Consider the following 17,136-nt stretch of genomic DNA (forward strand, 5'->3'; position numbering starts at 1 on the left):
AGAACTAGCCACCACAGTAGGGGCAACTCAGCTTGATCCGATCTGATCAAGAGCCAACCCTAGCCACAAGAACACCTCAACCTCAGGAGGCTGTTCTTCCACTTGTACTTTTCATCATCAGCCCAAGAGGCAATCCACCACCACCACACTGGAGTAGGGTATTACACCACACCGGTGGCCCGAACCAGTATAAATCTCGTGTCTTTCTGTGTTGCGAGTTTGTCGAGTTCGTCCGCGAGATCTTAGTGAGCTAGAGCGTGGATCGGTAGGAGGGAAAGACTTCGCGCGCACCCCAGAGTTCGAACCTCAAGGGTTTGCCGGAACCCCACATCCGACATTTGGCGCGCCAGCTAGGGGTGCGCTGTAGCTTCCCTTCCGTCGATCCGCCACTCCGTCGCTGACCCCGGCCGGTTCTTCGTCTCATGCACGCCGCGCTCCCATGGAGGCACGGGCCACCCTCCTCGCGGCGAACAAGCTCCTGCGCTACCGCCCAGTCGACGACCTCTACAAGGAGTGGCTCAACCGCGTCGCCGAGCTCGTCCGCGCCGCAGGGGGCTCCCCGGCGCCGTCCCTCTCTCTGCCTCACCCTCCGCCAGCCACAGGCGACGTGGCTCATGGCGCGCCTCCACCACCTTTGCCCCAAGACTGCGCCTTGGCTCCTAGGCGCGCGGCCCCACGGCATGATCCGCCACGTCCGGTGCCCGCGCGCGAAGAGAGAAGCTGCCAAGAAATCCCTCGGCCGCGAGAAGCTGCACATGCGCTCCCCGCGCCGCCTCGTCAAGACCCCGCGCCGCCTGCGGCGGCGCCGCGCGGACCTCATCAAGACCAAGCTCCACCTTCGAGGCGGGCCCCGGCAACCACGGCCGACTGCCGCGCCTTCACCCCCAAGCTACGTAGCGTCGCCTGGCCAGGCAAGTTCAAGCCGGATCTGCCTCCCTACTACGACGGCACCTCCGGCCCCGCGGAGTTCTTGCAGCTCTACGAGTTGAGCATTGAAGCAGCCAACGGCGATGAGAAAGTCTTGGCGAACTGGTTCCCTATGGCTCTCAAGGATGGTGCCCGCTCCTGGCTCCTGAACCTGCAGCACGGCTCGATCACCTCCTGGGATGAGATGCGCGACCGCTTCGTCGCCAACTTCCAGGGCACCCGCGACCGCCCGCCGGCCGTGGGTGACCTGCGCCGCATCAAGCAACAGCCAGGGGAGACCCTCCAGAAGTACATACGGCGCTTCAACAACACTCGCCTCAAGATCCCCAAGGTCACAGACGAGGCCATCAACTCCGCGTTCTCAGACGGCGTCCGTGACGTCAAGATGAAGGAAGAGCTCGCTATCCATGAGGAGTTGTGCACATCTCAGGAGCTGTTCAACCTGGCGACCAAGTGCGCAAGAGCTGAGGAGGGGCGCCTCTCCCTCCTCGAGCTACCAGTCGCGGGCATAGAGGAGAAGAAAGCCAAGGCCAAGGACGTGAAGCGCAAGGAAGCGGCAGTGCTCGCAGCGAAGCCCGACACCAAGCGGGGCAGAGATCAGCCCGAGTCATCCAAGAACAGTCGACTGTTCTGCGCCTTCCACAATCTGAACACCCACAACACCAGTGACTATTTCGCGAAGGACGTTTCGGTCGATGCCTCGAGCGTAGCGACCGGGGCTACCGCCGTGGAGGAGGACATGGAGGCGGACGCTGGGACGACCGTGGCCCATGCCAGGAGTGGCGCGACAGGTGTAACACCCACGATGCGGCTATATCTCCCATGTGTCGAGGCACGACTTAGAGGCATAACCGCATTGTGGTTTTGTCGCAAGAAGGGTCATCTTCACACAATCCCATGTAATGAACAAGAATGGGATAAAGAGTTGGCTTACAATCGCCACTTCACACAATACATAAATAAATCATACATCAATCAGAGTACACACATAGGTCCGACTACGGAACCAAAACAAAAGAAGACAACCCCAAATGCTAGATCCCCGATTGTCCCAACTGGGCTCCACTACTGATCATCAGGAAACGAAACATAGTAACGACCAAGGTCCTCGTCGAACTCCCACTTGAGCACGGTTGCATCACCTGCACTGGTGTCGTCGGCACCTGCAACTGTTTTGGAAGTATCTGTGAGTCACGAGGACTCAACAATCTCACACCCGCGAGATCAAGACTATTTAAGCTTATGGGTAGGAGAAGGTAGTGAGGTGGAGCTGCAGCAAGCACTAAGCATATATGGTGGCTAAGATACGCAAATAAGAGCGAGAAGAGGAGCAACGGAACGGTCGTCAACTAGTAATGATCAAGAAGTGATCCTGAACTCCTACTTACGTCAAACATAACCCAAAAACCGTGTTCACTTCCCGGACTCCGCCGAAAAGAGACCATCACGGCTACACACGCGGTTGATGTATTTTAATTAAGTCAAGTGTCAAGTTCTCTACAACCGGACGTTAACAAATTCCCATCTGCCACATAACCGCGGGCACGGCTTTCGAAAGATAATACCTTGCAGGGGTGTCCCAACTTAGCCCATTATAAGCTCTCACGATCAATGAAGGATATTCCTTCTCCCGGGAAGACCCGATCAGTCTCGGAATCCCGGTTTACAAGACATTTCGACAATGGTAAAACAAGACCAGCAAAGCCACCCGATGTGCCGACAAATCCTGATAGGATCTGCACATATCTCGTTCTCAGGGCACACCGGATGAGCAAGACGTCGGGTTGGCATAGACCCTGGTTGCCCAGGCGGCGCCGGACATCGCTCGGTTTGAACCAGCACTCGAAGGAGCACTGGCCCGGGGTTTAAATAAAGATGACCCTTGAGTTTGCAGAACCCAAGGGAAAAAGGCTTAGGTGGCAAATGTTAAAACCAAGGTTGGGCCTTGCTGGAGGAGTTTTATTCAAGGCGAACTATCAAGGGGGTCCCATAAATCACCCAACCGCGTAAGGAACGCAAAATCAAGGAACATAACACCGGTATGACGGAAACTAGGGCGGCAAGAGTGGAACAAAACACCAGGCACAAGGCCGAGCCTTCCACCCTTTACCAAGTATATAGATGCATTAATTAAATAAGAGATATTGTGATATCCCAACATATCCATGTTCCAACATGGAACAAACTTCATCTTCACCTGCAACTAGCAACGCTATAAGAGGGGCTGAGCAAAAGCGGTAACATAGCCAAACAACGGTTTGCTAGGAAGGATGGTTAGAGGCTTGACATGGCAATATGGGAGGCATGATAAACAAGTGATAGGTAGCGCAACATAGCGATAGAGCGAACAACTAGCAAAGCAAAGATAGAAGTGATTTCGAGGGTATGGTCATCTTGCCTGAGATCCCGCAAGGAAGAAGAAACGATTCCATGAAGAAGACAAACAGACGTAGTCGAACGAATCCTCACAACTCCGGAACGAAACCGAAGCTATCGAGAGAAGCAACCCGGAAAGAAGCAAGCAACATAGTAAACAACCATCACATAAACATGGCATGATGCACAATCAAGTATGATGCATGTCCGGTTTAATGATTCATGGCATGGCAAATGCAACAAACAACACTACAAATTAAGTGGAGCTCAATATGCAATGAGTTGAATAAAGACGAAACACTACATTCGAGTTATTTAGTTCACTCTCGTTAAGGTACACAACAATATTAAATGTTTTTAAACATGGCAAGAGGTGAAGCATATGAAAACTACCTATCTAGGCAAGTTTAAATGAGGCCGGAACAACAACCAAAATTCCGGAAAATCCTCATGTGCATATTTTGAATTTGCTACTGTTCTGCCCTAAGCACAATTTTAATGTTGTTAAACAGCAAAATAAAGTGCACCATGTTAAACTAGGCATTTTTCCACCCCATTTACATATAAAGTTTATTAAATTTGGAGCTACGGTAAATTAGTTATGAAATGAATCATTTTAGCATGTCATTTGAGCAAATTTAATCAAACAACAATTTAAACATTTTAAACATGGATGAAAGTGGCATAATGTGAAACTAGATAAAATTCTAAGCATTTTACATATTTAAATCATTTTAAACCAATGCACGGTTGTGGAGTTATTATATGCATGAACATGGAGGGGTAAACTGTAAATATGTAGTTTTCTGGATAATTGGCAAATTCGTAGAACCTAAAAAAACAAACAGGCCGAAACTGGAGGGGCTGGGGAAGCTCACCCAAGGGCTCGGCCCAGGAGTTGGGGGGAGGCCGCTGGGCCTGGCGCGACCCACGAGCAGCCGGATCGGTCAACGGGCGAGGGGCGGGCGAGATACTCTGCTCGTTACTGAAGAACGAGCAACAGAAGCAGCGACAGGTTCACGGTGATGCAAAAGACGGCACCGGGGAGGTTCTGGCGATGGGGTCGGTGGGAACCAGCGAGTAGGCGCCGGAGATGGCCGGATCTGGTGGCAATTCGGGTCAAAACGAGGCATGGCGGCGCCGGCGCGCTGTGGAAGAGGACCGGCAGCGGGGATGTACTCCTGCGAACATATACAGGGTGCGAGAGAGTTTCGGAGATGAGAGAAACAGAGAAGAAACGGGAAAAAGGAGGGAAGAACGGGCGCAGGCGGCTAGAGGTGCTCATGAGCGAGCTGCGGTGGCTTGAGGCAGCGCAGGGGATCGAGCGAGCATCTCGACCTGAAGCAGGAGACGCAGGGAAGCGGGGGCGCGGGACTTGGCGCGATGCAGGAAGATGGAGGTCGTCGGCGGCACTTGGCGGCGGGGACGGCTGGAGGCGGAGGGAGGCAGACACGGCAGCGGCGGCATCGAAGCCCTGTTCATGGCGGCAGAGAGGGAACAGAGAGATTAGAGACAGAGAGGAAAAGAGAGACGGTCAGGGGAGTGGCTACACTGGCCTGGTTTGGTCTCCGGCGGGGTTGCACGGACGAGGCAGGAGGCTCAGCCTCGGGTGCCTGGTTGCGGGCGCGGGCGTCGGTGAGGAGCACGGTGGCAGCTTGGTCTCTGGCGGCGGAGCGGCGACTTGAAGGCAGGGACGAGGCCGGGGCCGCGGGCGCTGGACCTGCGTCGTGCTCGAGGAACGAGCTCGAGGAGGAGAGGCAGGGTCGAGGCGACACTGTCGACGGGCGTTCATGGCGGGACTTGGGGCGCTGGAGAAGGGCGCCGGCGGTGGAGAAGCTCCAGGGCTGCGGCTTGGCGTTCGGCGCAGGGTGAAGCAGAGGAAGAGGCGGCCAGAGTAGAGCTTGGGCTGCGGCGCGAAGATGAAGCAGCAACTTGGTCGGCGGGCAGGGAAGGCCGGTGAACGACGGGGATGGTCGGAGAAGATCCCATGGAGGCGGCCAACCTGGAAGATGAGGCAGAGCTCGAGCAAGATGCCATGGCGTGGGCGTTCCTGTAGAGGAAGAAACAGGGGGGAGATGAGCAGTGAGAGAGAGAATCAGAGGAGGAAGGAAGGAGCGGGGACGAGGCTCATCTGTTGGGTCCGACGGTGGCGTGGCTGGCCGGACGGAGGCCGGGAAGAGGCTGCAGGCGCTGTGGTTGGTGGATCGAGAGGAGTGGCTGGTTGGTTCGGCCGGGTGGGGTGGATGGATTGGATCGGGGATCCCGAGGAAGGGGGAGACCAGGTGGAGCTAGTGGCGGCGGAGAGGAGAATGGATGGGACAGCTCCCTAGAAATTAGGGTTCGGTCTGATTATATAGGCAGAGACTGGGTAGGGCTAATCCGGTTCGTCCGATTATAATCGGGCGGTCGTAAATAAATAGGTTAGGTAGCCCGAAGAATAAAACGGAGATGTTTTATAGATGTTTGGGGATGATCCGGGCCCAATGGTCAAGACTGAGCGGTTCGGGTTTGGGACAGCTTCGGACGCGCACACAAGGGGGTATGTGCACTATACAGAGAGATTCCGGTTTAGGCAAGAGGGCAAACGAATAACAAGGTTGGTCTCGGAACGGTCAACGAAAGCAAGGGGGGACACGGCAACTACGAGCGGATGCAAGTTTTAAAAACAATGACGGCAACGAGTGCCGATGCAATGCGGATGATGCCATGATGAAATGCAACCAACAAATAAAACACACGGCGAACACGAAAAACATGGCAGGCGTCTGGAGCGTCGGTCTTGGGGCGTCACAACAGGCCTCATGAGGATCGCCCCCAGGGCAACGCCGGTCTTCCCCCGCTGCCGCCACCAAGAAGGAACGACGATCACCATCTGGATGAGGGAGTTGGGGGCTTCCAGGAGCCGCGTGCAATCGCCTGCATCTTGGGCGACGTGCAGGCCCCAGCCTCTCAACGCATCTTCAAATAGTTCGCTCGAGAAGTGAACGCGGTGCTCCCAAGCTCGAGGCCACGCGCCCGCTCAAGTGGTCCCAATGCGCCATCACTTTCAATTCGGCAGATCAGCTCAAGTGCGCAGCCACCGCTGGCGCCCTCCCGATGCTGTGCTCCCCAGTCATCAGCAATGTGCAGATTACCAAGACCCTCATCAACGGCGGCGCAGGACTCAACGTCCTGTTCGTCGGCACGTTCGACAACCTCCAAGTGCCATATGAGCATCTCCAGCCTACCAAGCCTTTCTCAGGAGTGACCGACGGTTCCACCACACCGATAGGGCAGGTCCGCCTGCCTGTCACCTTCGGAGAGTGCAAGAACTACCGCACCGAGCTCATCGACTTCGACGTCGCGCACATCCGCCTGCCGTACAACGCCATCCTCGGGTATCCGGCCCTGGCCAAGTTCATGGCAGTCACCCATCACGGCTACAACGTCCTCAAGATGCCGGGAAGCGGCGGAATCATCACGGTCCCATGTGAAGAGAGAGATGCGGTGTGCTCCCTCGAGTGCGCCTTCCAAGCTGCAGCAATCAATGACCCCGACCGCAAAAGCTAGGGCCCTCCTGAGGCCCTCCCCAAGAAGAAGAAGCAACAGCGCCGTGCCGGACCTCAGGAGGGTGGCGACGCAGCTGGAGCCTCGTCAGGATCAGCGCCCGCCCCAGGGGCGCCTCCCACCATCGCATAGGAAGGCGCGCCCGGCGCCCTCTTCGGGCAGGGCTCGGGGGCTCTCTTCTGGAGGGTCTCAGACCTTGCCAACCTCACGAGGGAGGCGTTTGGGCACCACTTGGAGGCGTGCTTCGCGGCACGCTTCCCTCAGGAGAACACAAGACAAGGAGTGCCCACCACTCAGGAGTTCATCACCAAGACCACTCAGGAACTGCAAGACGCAAGAGCCATGCGCGGCGACAGCCGCTCACGAGTCGCAGCTCCCCATCCAGGCGAGGATGCTGGGCTGCGTGTTTGCATCGACGTCCCAGGACTCAACACGGCCACATCTCAGGAGCGTTTCTAGCCTTCGCGTGTGGGCCGTTGCGAGGGCCCGCCACACAGCTACGTTCGCATGCCCTTCGGCTTGCCGAGCGTGGCGTCAGCCTATCAGCGCAACATGCGGCACGTCCTGGCGGCTCAGGAGGCCAGGTACCATGCCGTCCTGGAGGAAATGGAGACGGTCTTCAAGGAACCTCTCAAGCCCCCAGAGCCTCCCGAGGCTCAGGGCCCCGGTGGCTCGTGAAGAGTCATTCCTTCGACGCACGCCTTCAGCTGCACCAACTCTACTTCGTCTACAGAACCAGTTGACATTTTCCAAGCTCGTTTAGCTGGGAGCGCCCCTCGGGCTGCATTATTCCCAGGCCGCGTGGGTCCATCCCTGTGGCAAGTATCCCTTTTGCTTATGTCTTTAGCTTACCTTGCTGGGGGCGCCCCTCGGGCTGCATCATCCCCAAGCCGCTCGGGCCGGACCCAGTGGCATGTATCTTCCTGCATTTACCCAAGCTGATTTGCCTTCCATGCTTAACCTGCCTGTGGTTACCGCCTGCTCGGTTGCCACCCACCGTGAGTCTCCTTTTCTCTCGTGTAATTTGCTTGTGCGTTAAAAGGGGGGCTCCTGAGCATCGCGACTCAGGAGCTCTTACTGGCTCTCTAGCCCTCACCTCCTGGCCTTGACCACGGCATCGCGACCTGGCATACCAGCGGCGGCTGAGCTCGCTCGAGGGCCGGGACCTGAGGACGTAGAGCGCTTGCACCTAACCGTCTCGCAGGAACACACAGCCATCGAAGACTCAAGACCAGGCACAACCCGCCTTGAGGTAGGGCCTCGTGAGTCCCGCGCTGGCTCACGAGTGCCCAGATACACCTCGCAGCCCTACCGTGCAAGCCACGTGTCAGGGCGGGGCTGTACACCCCCCGGGGCTCCTCCCGGAGGGAGCCCCCCTCCCACGCACAAGTGGAAGCACCATGCTCCGCACTGGCCGTCGACACTGCCGAGGAGCGGCTATGCCCGTGCACAAGCGGAAGCACTATGCTCTGCGCTGGTGATAAACAACTAAGGGCGGCCCCATGGTCGTACCAACCTCAGGGAGCCCCAGAGCTCAGCGTCCAGCCTCACCGCAATGCCTCCCTTCGGGAGAGCCGCGCGAGGGGGCTTGACACGGGGGTTGCGCTCAGGTCACACCCAAGCGTACGCCACCCAACCAGGTCTCCCGGGCCTGGGGGCTGCTCTCGGGTCACGCCCAAGCGCACGTCGCCCAAACAGGTTTCCTGGACCTGGTCATCGCACGCCCCTCCCGAGGCCTCGGCGGGGGAAGGTATGGAGATTGTTTGCGCGTCATGGGGGACTCCTGAGCATCGTGACTCAGGAGCCTAACTGGTCACGTAGCCCCTCACTCCTTGGTCCGTCCTGGTCTCCGGTCGGCCCAACGGCGGTTGAGGTATGCGCGGGGCCGGGCTCTGCCAACATAGAACATTAATCTATCCTCGCGTACTCTCCCTATAAGCTGTTTGCGCGTCAAGGGGGACTCCTGAGCATCGCGACTCAGGAGCCTAACTGGTCACGTAGCCCCTCACTCCTTGGTCCGTCCTGGTCTCCGGTCGGCCCAATGGTGGTTGAGGTATGCGCGGGGCCGGGCTCTGCCGACGCAGAACACAAAGCGGATAGGAAGAAAATCGCAAAATCTCGAAGCAAATATTACAAACATATTGTCCTTGCAATATCAAATGAAAAGTCTAAACGCCTCCACGAGGCCTGGTGCATGTTGCAGGAACAAAACAGGAAACTAGCCGCAGGTCACCCCTAGACACCACCGTCGCCTGCAGAAGGTGCTCCATCCCGGGTAGCGACGCCTTCACCTGCACCACCAGCCGGAGGGTCGGCGGCATCGCCAGACAAGGGTGAGGCAAGGCCGCGGAACCTCTCCAGCAGGGCCTCCACCTGACCTTGCACAGCTGCGACGGCGGCTTCGCAGTGATCCTCAGCCACAGGCTCCAGCAGCTCGTCAAGGCAAGCCAGAGCTCTGTCTTCCCCCACTCGTTGCTCTCCCCCGCTATCAGCAGGCGCACGGAGGCGAGGCTCTTCTCTGTGAAGGTGGGCGCTTCAAGAGCCGGCTCATACCAAGCCGGCACTGAGGAACTCCTGACCTTGCGCGGCGCCATGGGTCGCAGATGCGGAGCGAGATTGGAGCAGATCTGAGGTAGCGGTGGCGAGGAGCGAGAAAGGGGATCTGGAGCAAGGCGAGGAAGAAAAAGTGAAGGCAGGCGCTGTCCGCGCCAGCCTCTTGTCAAGTCGTGCAGTTGCTGATGCAGCGTGGGGAAGCGGAGACGCCCACGTCCAATCAACCGCCATGCATCAACCGAGGCCGCAGGCTTTGGGGGCCCGCGGCGCTCCGTACTTGACCCTTGGCTTCGCCGTGAATCCAAGCCCGAGCGCACCTTGGGCCTGGGGGCTACTGTAGGCGATCTGGGAACGGGGGTCCCCAGACTTGCCTGCCTGCGGCCCACGGCGTGGCTAAGTCAGCGGGCTGTATGGCCCATCTTCATCAACGAGGCACCCAAGACCCTCGCGAGGGGCCAAGCCTCGCGAGGTGGACGATGCAAGACCTCCTCAGGAGTGGCCTAGCCAGGCAGGCTCACGAGGAGCGGAGATATCAAGGCGGGGCAAACCTCACGAGGCTCTCGTGACGTGAGCCATGACGATCGGCACCAGGCGGGCGCTAGCGCGCGCAGCGTCCTTGTTTCCTCTTTGGTGCTAAGGATGCAAGCGCAGGCGAAGAGTACCGAGGCATCAGGCAAAGGTTGCCATATCGGTGCAACGAGACCAAGACCAGAAGGAGGGCAGGATGGAGGTCATCGTGGAGCCCAAGACGGCGTCACCACCAGAGCCTTTAGCAGGCGAAGACCACTTTTATCAGGATAGCTTGTACTAGCTGTCCCCCTTCAAATTTGCCCACCGTTGTTGGCTCCCTTCCCGCTCAATATTTGGGGAGAGGACCAGGGCCTATATAAGCAGAACTAGCCACCACAGTAGGGGCAACTCAGCTTGATCCGATCTGATCGAGAGCCAACCCTAGCCACAAGAACACCTCAACCTAAGGAGGCTGTTCTTCCCCTTGTACTGTTCATCATCAGCCTGAGAGGCAATCCACCACCACCACACTGGAGTAGGGTATTACACCACAACGGTGGCCCGAACCAGTATAAATCTCGTGTCTTTCTGTGTTGCGAGTTCGTCGAGTTCGTCCGCGAGATCTTAGTGAGCTAGGGCGTGGATTGGTAGGAGGGAAAGACTTCGCACGCACCCCAGAGTTCGAACCTCAAGGGTTTGCCGGAACCCCACATCCGACATTTGGCGCGCCAGGTAGGGGTGCTCCGTAGCTTCCCTTCCGTCGATCCGCCACTCTGTCGCTGACCCCGATCGGTTCTTCGTCTCATGCATGCCGCGCTCCCATGGAGGCGCGGGCCGCGCTCCTCGCGGCGAACGAGCTCCTGCGCTACCGCCCAGTCGATGACCTCTACGAGGAGTGGCTCAACCGCGTCGCCGAGCTCATCCGCGCCGCAGGGGGCTCCCCGGTGTCGTCCCTCTCTCTGCCTCACCCTCCGCCAGCCACAGGCGACGTGGCTCATGGTGCGCCTCCACCACCTGTGGCCTAAGACTACCCCTTGGCGCCTAGGCGCGCGGCCCCACGGCATGATCCGCCACGTCCGGTGCCCGCGCGCGAAGAGAGAAGCTGCCAAGAAATCCCTCGGACGCGAGAAGCTGCACCTGCACTCCCCGCGCTGCCTCGTCAAGACCAAGCTCCACCTCCGAGGCGGGCCCCGGCAACCACGGCCGGCTGCCTCGCCTTCACCCCCGAGCTGCGTAGCGTCACCTGGCCAGGCAAGTTCAAGCCGGATCTGCCTCCCCGCTACGACGGCACCTCCGACCCCGCGGAGTTCCTGCAGCTCTACGAGCTGAGCATTGAAGCAGACAACGGCGACGAGAAAGTCATGGCGAACTGGTTCCCTATGACCCTAAACCCTATTGTCAAACAAAGATTCAATAGGATTCACACCAATCATTTTAAGATCTTCATCATTATTATCAGGAAAACTAGAAGAACATGCTTTTTCTAGCCAATCTCTCTTAGCACGCATCCTAGTTGTTCTCTCTCTACTTTCATTGATATAAATTTTAATAGCTTTTAGAGATTCATTAATATCAATCTTGGGTGGCATAGATCTAATCTTAAAAGAATCATTCTCATGAGAAATACGTTCCTAGCCAAATCATCAATCTTAAGCAATTTTTCTTCTACCATAGCATTGAAAATCTTTTCAGAATTAATGAAATCTTTAATATTATTCTCAAGATCAGAAGTTATCTTATTATAATTTCCATAAGAATTGTTGTAGGAATTACCATAATTATTAGAGGAGTTACTAGGAAACGGCCTAGGATTAAAATTGCCTCCATATGTGTTATTACCAAAATTGTTCCTACCAACAAAATTCACATCCATAGATTCATTATTATTCTCAATCAAAGTAGAAAAGTAATATAATTAGGATCAATACAAGCACTCTTAATAGCAATCAATTCCATAAATTCATCCATCTTTTCAAAGTATTGATTTCTTCAATCGCATGCACTTTTTTACTAGTAGAAGATCTTTCGGTATGCCATTGAGAGTAATTTGCCATAATATTATCTAGGAGTTTAGTAGCCTCTCCTAATGTGATTTCCATAAAAGTAGCTCCTGCAGTGGAATCTAAAAGATTTCTAGATGCAAAATTCAACCCATCATAAAAAATTTGTATGATCATCCATAAGATTAAACCATGAGTAGGGAAATTTCTTATCATCAATTTCATCATCCCCCAAGATTGTGCAACATGCTCATGATCAAGTTGCTTAAAATTCATTATATCATTACTAAGGGAGATGATCTTAGCGGGAGCAAAATACATGGAAATAAAAGCATCTTTACACTTGTTCCATTGATCAATACTATTTTTCGACAAAGATGAAAACCAAGTTTTAGCACGAACTCGTAGTGAAAACGGAAATAGCTTCAATTTAACAATATCAGTATCCACATATTTTTCCTTTTGCATATCACTCAACTCAACGAAAGCATTTAGATGGGATGCAGCATCTTCATAAGGACTACCAAAAAATTGTTCTTTCATAACAAGATTCAACAAAGAGGCATTAATTTCATAAGATTCTGCACTAGTGTTGGTAGCAATCGGAGTACTAATAAAATCATTATTGTTAGTGTTGGAGAAGTCACACAAGTTGGTATTTTCTTGAGACATCGTGACAAAGCAAGCAATCTAGGACACAAGCAAACAAAAAGCAAACGAAAAGACGAACGAAGGACAGGCGAATACAAAGGAAAATATTTTTGTGTTTTTCTGAAAATGTTTTAGAAGTGGGCGAGAGGAAAACGAGAGGCAAATGACAAATAATTTAATGCAATAGATGAGAGTTTATGATAGGAACTTGGTAGGCTTGATGTAGAACCTCCCCGGCAACGGCGCCGGAAATTCTTCCTGCTACTTCTTGCGCTTGCGTTGATCTTTTCCTTGAAGAGGAAAGGGTGGTACAGCAAAGTAGAGATAAGTATTTCCCTCAGTTGAGAACCAAGGTATCAATCCAGTAGGAGGTTCCAGCAAGTCCCCAGTAGATGCACCTGCACAAACTAACAAACACTTGTACTCAACGCGAAAAAGGGGTTGTCAATCCCTTCACGGTCACTTGCAAGAGTGAGATCTAATAGAGATAAATATAAAAGATATGTAAAATGCAAAATAAAGTAAATTTAAATAAATTGCAGCAAGGTATTTTTGGGTTTTTTGGTTTTATAGATCTAAAAATATATGATGGAAAATAGACCCGGGGGCCATAGGTTTCACTAGAGGCTTCTCTCTTGAAGAAAACATACGATGGGTAAACAAATTACTGTTGAGCAATTGATAGAAAAGTTCATAGTTATGACGATATCTAAGGCAATGATCATGAATATAGACATCACGTCCGTGACAAGTAGACCGACTCCTGCCTGCATCTGCTACTATTACTCCACACATCGACCACTATCCAGCATGCATCTAGTGTAGTAAGTTAACAAGAATGGAGTAACGCCTTAATCAACATTACGTGAAGTAGAGGGATAGATCCAATCAATATGGTAGAAACCCCATCTTTTTATCCTTAATGGCAACAATGCAAATACATGCCTGGCTACCCCTACTGTCACTAGGCGAGGACAGATCGAACCCATCACAAAGCACATCTCCCATTGCAAGAAAAACCAATCTACTTGGCCAAACCAAATCGATATATCGGAGAGAAATATAAAGCTATCTTAATCATGCATAAAAGAGTTGAGAGAAGACTCAAATAATATTCATAGATAATCTGATCATAAATCCACAATTCATCAGATCTCAACAAACGCACTGCAAAAGAAAATTACATCAAATAGATGTCCAAGAACATTCTATTGAAGATCAATGAGAGAGAAGAATCCATCTAAATACTAGCTATGGACCCGTAGGTCTATGGTAAAATTACTCACACATCATCGGAAGGGCAGCAAGGTTGGTGTAGAGGCCCTCCGTGATCGAATCCCCCTCCGGCGGAGTGCCGGAAAAGGCCCCAAGATGGGTTCCCATGAGAACAGAAGCTTGCAGCCGCAGAAAAGTATTTTTGGTGTGCCCCCTGACGTAGGGGGAATATTTTGGTATTTATAGAGCTGGAGTTAGGGTTAGGAGAGCCACAAGCCCCCCTGTGGCGCGCCCCGAAGACTTGTGGCCCCCTCGTGGGTCTTCTGGCCTCTTCCCGAAGCTTCGTGGGTGTCTAGTTCTCCAAGAAAAATCGTCAAAAAGTTTAATTCCGTTTGGACTTCGTTTGGTATTGATTTTCTATAGAAGTCAAAAACAAGGAAAAAACAACAACTGGCACTGGGCACTAGGTTAATAGGTTAGTCCCAAAAAATGATATAAAATAGCATATTAATGCATGTAGAACATCCAAGATAGATAGTATAATAGCATGGAACAATAAAAAATTATAGATACGTTGGAGATGTATCAGTGGTCAACGAACAACAACACTCGGAAGAGGAATGTACATGGAGAGGCTGATAGCCGGGACCCACCAGCCACATGGCCGCACGCAAGCAAGGGCCTCCTTATTATGTGCAAAAATGATTCCTCCCCGAGACAGTCGGGACCCACTAGCTACATGGTCGCACGCAAGGAAGTGCCTCCTTATTACGCGCTAAAGAAGATTCCTCCCCCTGACGGCTGGGACCCACTAGGTTGAAGCGTACGTATTGCATTATCTGCCTAGTCACAAACATGCACGTACATATTGGTATCTATCCAATGAAGAACCGTGATCTAGTAAAGGAGGGGCACGTGTCGTACTAGGAAATTTTGCTTGAAACGTAGCAGTTCAGGCAGTCCCATCTATATCATGTAGACGTACGTATTATAAAAAATGTGGCCACATACGTACATATGGGCAGGGTCTCAAACGTGTATGCACGCATAAAGCCAGGGATCATGTACATTGATAGACAATGTGGTAGAGGTAACGGACGAATGCACTAGACGGTGCGAGTATGCAACAACGGCGTCTTGTTCATCGGCAGCCAACCGGCTGGGTCGAGACAGACGAAACAACGTCATGTTCATTAGGAGCCAACCGACTGGGTTGGAATGCATCATGTTCATTGTGAGCCATCCGGCTTGGGCCGAACAGCCAATACGGGATCCTGTTCATTGACACCCCACCGGCTAGGGGTGTGGTGTACCGCGATTGGGACGAAACAGAGTTTGTTTCAACGGCCTACGGACGAAATATGGCCCTATTCATTGGGAGGGGTGTGGCATACCACAAAATAGATGAAACAGAGTTCTTTTCAATCGCCTACTACCAAAACGATATCCCGCTCATTGGGAGGGGTGTGGTGTACCGCAAAATGGCCTCCACATGCAACTTTTCATCCACCATCAACTTCGTGCCGCCTCCATGGGCTATTGTTCGTCCACCGCCTATGACCTCTAGAGGGTCATGTTAATCCACCCCCTACTGGCTGGGGTGTGGCATACCACAAAACATCCTCCTCGGTCGATTAGGGTCATGTTCATCTAGCGCCAACAATCTACTACATGATCGGGGTCCTATTCATCCACAGCCAACCCACCGGCTGAGGTGGGGTGTACATACGCGCACGACAGCTAGCAACAAGGACTATTCATCCAGGGGCAACCAACCAACTAGGTCAGCACGTCTCGCACAAGGGGTTGGATCAATGCAACCATCTGCTGGTCTCGACTTGATCTATGTATCACACGCGCGGTCTTAGCGGGGACTGTTCATCGAGAGGCAACCAACCGGCTAGGTCAAGTCACGTCCCGCTCGGGGGCCCGATGCAACACATAGATCGATCGAGCCAGCAAACTACATATGCGCACGAGTCTCACTCACATCACTCGGGTTCAGTAAGCAGCGAAGGGATCCCTCAGGTTTAGTTAGAAGTGAGGGATAGCATAGGTTTAGTAGTAGTGCGAGGGATAGCTCGGGTTCAGTGTAGTGCGAGGGATCGATCGCCCGGGTTCAGTAAGGCGAGGGATCGATCGGGTTCAGTAAGCGAACGACCCGCTCGGGTTCATTTAGCGAAGGGCTCTCACACTTGCGCGTATGAGAGAAACACACAAACCACTAGATCGCTCGGGCCCGACCACCCACGGATTGCCGACCGTATACCAGAAAATCCCCAAAAAAATCACTGCCCTTTCTTCTACAATGATTTTTTACACCATGGATGGCCCAAAGAATGGCATGAAGGTGCGCCTTCAGCCCGTCGAGGATGAAAACCCATTTTCTTTCACAATTTTTTGTCAAAGAAGTAGGAGCCCACCACATCTATAATGATACATGTTTTTGTCACAATTATCGTCATGGAAGTGTCACTTCCATGACAAAAAATGTTTTCGGTCATGCCATAATGTCGTGGATGTGTCTTTTTATGTAATGTATAGAGTGCGCTAGGAGGGGCGCCATAATAGGCTGGTATACATGTTATTGATGGCCGCATGCACGACCTACTGTTCGTGGCTACTACTAGTAACTGACATATTTAAGTAGATTATACCACCATTGAGTAACGGTAGAAATGAATGCATCATGGGGGTCACGGTATCCTATGACATAGCCGACTTTAGGAGGACTGACTGCTCCTTCCTCGAGGACGACCGACTGGTGGGTCTTGTTCGTCTGGTGTATATGATCCGATTATAGGCACTTGGTGAGGATCCCCTTAGTTGTTGACACCTTAGCCTATAACTTGAATGGGCCTGAGTGTTGCCCCTTGGCCCATTGTCTTTTGAATCATGTCTTTGATTAGCCGGGGCCTTTGGCTGGGCCATATGTATCATTGGGCCTACCCATAGCAATAATCCTCTCACATCCCACTATCATACAAATCCACATGTGTTACTGCACCTCTATTCGGGTACTTCCCGAAACACCGTTGACACCTTTAATTTTTTATTATGCAGAGAAAAATGTTTCAAATTTTATTGAATATTATTTTTTGTATGATTTAATCCAAACATTTTTTTTCATTTCCAACCTTTTTATAACACATCAACCAATAGTGTGTATGTGTTGCTTTGGAAATACCTTGGGTTGAAAGTTGTATCCACCACCAACGAGAAACAACATGTTGGTGAACTGTCTAAAAATATCTACCATGGCATTTTTGGGTTCCAAGGTATAGGGTATGCTCATATAGTCTCTAATCTTACTTTTTAACATTTTCCCAAGCATGTGAAGCCACAATTTACGTGATAG

Source organism: Triticum aestivum, chromosome 5D (genome assembly GCF_018294505.1).
Source record: "Triticum aestivum cultivar Chinese Spring chromosome 5D, IWGSC CS RefSeq v2.1, whole genome shotgun sequence".
NCBI classification, from domain to species: Eukaryota; Viridiplantae; Streptophyta; class Magnoliopsida; order Poales; family Poaceae; genus Triticum; species Triticum aestivum.